Source organism: Mustela nivalis (genome assembly GCF_964662115.1).
Source record: "Mustela nivalis genome assembly, contig: HAP1_SCAFFOLD_706, whole genome shotgun sequence".
Classification (NCBI taxonomy): Eukaryota; Metazoa; Chordata; class Mammalia; order Carnivora; family Mustelidae; genus Mustela; species Mustela nivalis.
Window position 1 is genome coordinate 355,908 of NW_028135957.1, and position 5,780 is coordinate 361,687.

The 5,780-nt window shown below is 38.0% G+C and overlaps 1 pseudogene across 1 annotated transcript; it reads left to right on the forward strand.

Moving 5' to 3' along the window:
* Nucleotides 1-1,550: 1,550 nt before the first annotated feature.
* LOC309857439 (small ribosomal subunit protein uS5 pseudogene) lies at nt 1,551-2,465 on the forward strand (annotated as a pseudogene). The gene has a single exon. The product of its transcript is annotated as a small ribosomal subunit protein uS5 pseudogene (transcript).
* Nucleotides 2,466-5,780: the final 3,315 nt, after the last annotated feature.

Below are 5,780 nucleotides of genomic sequence, written 5' to 3' on the forward strand. Positions count from 1 at the left end.
ATGAACAGGACTCCATTGAAAGGACACCTAAGAGTTTATTTTGCCCAAAAATTTGATCACTTTTTTCACTGTCCTTACCTATTTTCCAAACCTAGTTCTTTTCAGTCTACAGACAACCCTGTATCTGACTGACTTGTTAATTCTGGGAATGTCTTGCAGATTAATTTGCTTGCCCGAGGTGGTTCCTCTAATTGATGTCTAAGAACCCTAATTAGTTAAGAAAACTTTTTTTTAACATTTTCATTGCTATTTATTATTATTATTATTATTATTATTATTATTGCTAATATCTCTATTATAAATAATTCACAAGGGCATCTTTCTGACAAAAGACAAAGAGCTGGCTACTAGTAGAAAAAGTACATTTGACTCTGTCAGTGAAAGTGGTAAAGGGATTTGAGAAAATAAGGCAAAGCAGTGGAATTATGTGTTAAAACTTTAAATATTATAGACACATTTACTTAATTTCTAATACTGCTTATAATTTAAAAAGATGTTTTCCATGAACCACGCATTACAGCAAATATATTGTTTATACAGATTAAATTTTCATCAAAAGGGATGCCTGGGTGGCTCAGTTGGTTAAGCAGCTGCCTTTGGCTCAGGTCATGATCCCAGCATCCTGGGATCGAGTCCCGCATCTGGCTCCTTGCTCGGCCGGAGCCTGCTTCTCCCTCTACCTCTGCCTGCCATTCTGTCTGCCTGTGCTTGCTCTCTCGCCCACTCTCTCTGATAAAGAAATAAAATCTTAAAATAAATAAATAAATTTTCATCAAAAAATTATAAGTGTATTTTTTTGTAGGATCATGATAAGCATTTTGCAGATGAGAAAAGTGAAATTTAGAAAAGTATGTCTCTTCAAATCCCTCATACAATATCTGGCCTAGATAGAAGGATATACTATCACAATTGAGGAAGATAATTGAGATTACTTAAAATGATAAACTTTACTGTATAGGGTTTTTTACAAGTTTGCCACAGATTCACATTTTTTAAAATATATATCTATTTGTGTAAAGAGAATGCACTGAGAAGTAAAAAGATAGTGATATATCAGTGCTACCAACTAATGGCTATAATATCATCACCTTATTTATGAACAATGAAACAGTGTGTAATATTTAAATAAATTTAAATAAATTCCTATTTATTTTATATATTTATAAATTTAAATGAATTCCTATTTATTTATTATTAAAGAAATTCCTCTAACAAACAGTATGTTTTGAAGGTTGCTAGCAGGAAAGTGTTGTACGACATGGAAGTAATCAGAAAATGTGATCTAAAATTCTGCTTTCAAGGGCGCCTGGGTGGCTCAGTGGGTTAAAATTCTGCTTTCAAGAAGCTATAACAGTAAGTACTGAGCATTAGCTATTATATGCTATGGATGAATAACTGAAATCTACATTTGAAACTATTGGTACACTATATGTTACCTAATTGAATTTTAAAAAGTTAATAAAAAAAACCACTATTTTATAAAACAATATTCCCAACAGGCTCTTTTGCTTTAAAATACTCACTTTGTTTCCTCTCCGAGAGAACACCAAATGGCGGATGACGCCGGTGCTGCGAGAGGGCCCGGAGGGCCCGGGGGCCCTGGAATGGGAGGCCGCGGCGGTTTCCGCGGTGGCTTCGGCAGCGGCATCCGGGGCCGGGGCGGGCCGGGGCCATGGTCGGGGCCGGGGCCGAGGCCGCGGAGCTCGCGGGGGCAAGGCCGCGGACAAGGAGTGGATCCCCGTCACCAAGCTGGGCCGCCTGGTCAAAGACATGAAGATCAAGTCCCTGGAGGAGATCTATCTCTTCTCCCTGCCCATCAAGGAGTCTGAGATCATCGACTTCTTCCTGGGAGCCTCCCTCAAGGACGAGGTTTTGAAGATCATGCCTGTGCAGAAGCAGACGCGCGCGGGCCAGCGGACCAGGTTCAAGGCATTTGTCGCCATCGGAGATTACAATGGACACGTCGGTTTGGATGTCAAGTGTTCCAAGGAGGTAGCCACTGCCATCCGCGGAGCCATCATTCTGGCGAAGCTTTCCATTGTCCCTGTGCGGCGAGGCTACTGGGGGAACAAGATCGGCAAGCCCCACACTGTCCCGTGCAAGGTGACTGGCCGCTGTGGCTCTGTGCTGGTGCATCTCATCCCCGCCCCCAGAGGCACTGGCATTGTCTCGGCCCCTGTGCCCAAGAAACTGCTGATGATGGCTGGTATTGACGACTGCTACACCTCGGCCAGGGGCTGCACTGCCACCCTAGGGAACTTTGCCAAGGCTACTTTCGATGCCATCTCCAAGACCTACAGCTATATCACCCCTGATCTCTGGAAGGAGACTGTGTTCACCAAGTCTCCCTATCAGGAGTTCACGGACCATCTTGTGAAGACCCACACCAGAGTCTCTGTTCAGAGGACCCAGGCTCCAGCTGTGGCTACTACATAGTTTTATACAAGAAAAATAAACTGAACTAAAGCTTGAAAAAAAAATACTCACTTTGTAATGAGAGTCATTACTTTTGTCTAGCCAAATCTTATAGCACTGTTTATCCCTTCCCTGCTTTATCCCTTCCCAGTATCAATAAAGGCTCACTTGGGTTACCTAGAAGCCATGAGAAAGCTTGTAATAGATCTGGCTGGTTTTCACCAGCAATTTGACCACCATGTGCACAGGGAAGTCTATTGATAAAGGCTTTATTGCAATAAGTTGCAAATACATGGATGATTTTGAATTCTCTTTCTTGAGGTCTTGTTTCATGATAATAAATTTAGGGTGGCTTATTGGAATGGATGTTATTAACATATCTTCATAGTTATAAGCACATGGAATTGTAAAATAGATGAACGAATGTGGCATTACTGACAACTGTCCTCATTTTGAAATCAAATTACAGTGTACTAAGATGAGGAAGCAAAGCAGATTTGGGATTATGAGTGAAATAATTTTAAAAAGTATTAGGGGTATGATCGGACTATTGGGTAATTCAGTAGAAAAATGTCTACTGATTGAGATTCTGTGTTCCCTGATTTCAGAGAGAAGTTAAGATAAATAAGTAACACGAGGAGACTAGGAAGCCAAACATAAGTGATAATTTTGTGCCAGGGTGTGTTTACATCTGTTTATCTTCTTGCTTTACCACTAAGGTTGCTCCTAGAGGAGAGTTTAAATATGTGTTGGAGCTAATCTCTGTGGATTACACAAGAAACCACATCCTACAGCTCTCCCTGAAACACCCCTTATGATTTCAATGTAATTTGGTTTTTGCATTTTTAGAAATAACAAAATACTTTGCAAACTCATCTACTTTATTACCATCACAAGTGAGTCAGCTGACTCCACATTTTAACACAGTGACAGTCACAGAGGAATGGAGGAATGAGTAGAGTTATCAATATATGTGCTTTTAAGAAGTATGACAGGGTAGCAGCTATTTCCAGGAACCAAAACATGGGTCAGCAGCTGTGCAGGAAAAGTGATGGAATAAATGACTCATTTCAGAGGAGTTCTATAACATATTAGTTCTATAATGTATCTTCAGCCCCCAATTACCCGCTTTGATCTAAAGATAAGGATTTACAGTTAAGGTCCCATTTATGATTTGACTGGTGTGGTCTGAATCATTTTTACTATTGTTTTGACTATTACTTGAAACCTATAGTAGTACTTGGGATATGTGTTGTGTATTCTGTGAACATGTGCTATTTTTAGATTAGATAATTTCTGTCTCGAACCCCTGTTCATTTGTTTGTTTTTGTTTATTTGATAGTGGTTTCAGTAAATGGATATATCTGAAAAATTGCAAAGCCACTATTAAAACAAGTTATTATTATATATAGCATGGAATTGCACATTCCTCCTTTGAATCCGACAGAGCTTCACCATATCCTTAACAATTTGGGAAAAACATGCTATTATTTTTCTTTATAAAATTTCTCCTGTTAGGCTGTGATGGTTGTCATCAGCAGTAACTCCTCTGAAGGCTTTGTCAAAAGAGTTGAAAAAATTGGAAAGGTGTGTGAATGAAGCTGTTTGCTGAATATAAAGAAAAGAGCATTGAAGTACAATTCACACTCTTACTTCTCCTTCTATGCTTTCAGATGTTTGACATTTGAAAATTTTGCTTCTAGAAGAGATGCCCTATATAATTCTTACTTTAAGGAGCAAGTTGCTTTTATAATTTTTTTATTATTCTACCATTCCAGTATTTCCATTTAAATTAAATTCAATACCATTTAAAAAAAATCAAAAGTGCAGCCAGTATTCAATTCCTGGGCTAAATAATTTTAGAAAGCTTTGTGTTATTGAACCTACAGGGTTTTTCTGTAGTTTTAACTCTTTCTTTCTGTGATTTTTCCCATTAGTCACGTAAGTGACTGCAATATAACAGACATTGAGGATAAAGAAGGACTGAATAGAACAATCCTTGGCCTCATGAAGTTGAGAATCTAGCAAGGGAGTCAAACAATTCAATCATTCAGTGACAATTTATTGAGTGCCTGGCCTAAAATGAGCACAACAAAACCCCAGGCCAGAGGAATCATTTTAATGGGAGAGATAGATAATAGGTAAGCCAACTTTAAAAAAAAAAATCGTACTGCTTTTTCTTTAATAGAGATGCATATTTGAACTAAATAAGCACATTTTTAAAAGAGCAGTGATTGAGAAGAGGTTTTTTAACTGAGTGGTCCGAAAGGGCCTCCCTGAAAAAGTCTGTTTTGAACAGATTTCTGAATAATATCAGCTAGGAAGCTGCGTAAAAATCTCAGGGATGGGTGATTTTTCCAGTCGAAAAACTGTAAAGGCTCCAAAGTCACAATAGAGCTATAAGTTTCTCTAATAAAGTAACTTCTGACAAAGAATGAGAAGAAATAACTAACCCAGGTTTGAAAGAAAAGGGACAGACTTTCTATGGAATTCATATTTAATTAAAGCTCTAAAGGACAAAAATACAATAGAGCAAAATTCTGGTCACGCTGATATACCTAACGAAAGTTCATAAACAAGCTTTGGGTAGCAAAGAGTGTGTGGGAATGTTGGTAAGAACAGTGGGGAAGAGTCATCCCTGAACATGTTCTTAAATGAAGCAATTCTTGTGTTGTATTAAAGGTTAAATTGGAGTTTGCCTAAGTGATTAGAGAAGGATGCCTCAGCTTATGGAAGTTCAAAGCCATAAAGATGTGATAAACTACTGCAGATATTTTCATGTATATTTGTTGTTGCTTCTAGTAATGGTGATCTAAAAACTCCTACTTAAGACAACTAAAAATCCAGACAAAATAGCTTTTAAAGTTAAAAATATCAGAATGATTATAAAAATAAGTGAGGGATTACTGGGCCAAAATACGAAATACAATGAGAGCCTAGAGATATATGCCCTGAAGCCATTTTAGCTATGAGAGCATTTGAAACTGCTAAAACACACTGAGCTGTGTTGTTCATAGACTCTTGATACTAGAGAAACAAATCCAGCAGCAATCAAATTTGAGGACTTTGGTACAACCCAAATTTAAGTTGAGATCCCCAAAGCACAAGGAGAAGCAGAAATAAGACTATAGCCTACCTTGCCTTCTGTGTAAACTGAGAAAGCCAATCACTGAATTTGGAGTATGATTGTCTTGTAGAGTCTCAGATATAAGAGAAAATCCTACCAAGGAGGACCATACCATTATTATAGCTCTTAATTATCCCTACTCAATAAGAGTTTCAAATATAATGTCTTGAACATAGCAAAATGTAACAAAGCACACAAAGAAAAACCATTAACAAGATTTGATAGACAAAATGGGATT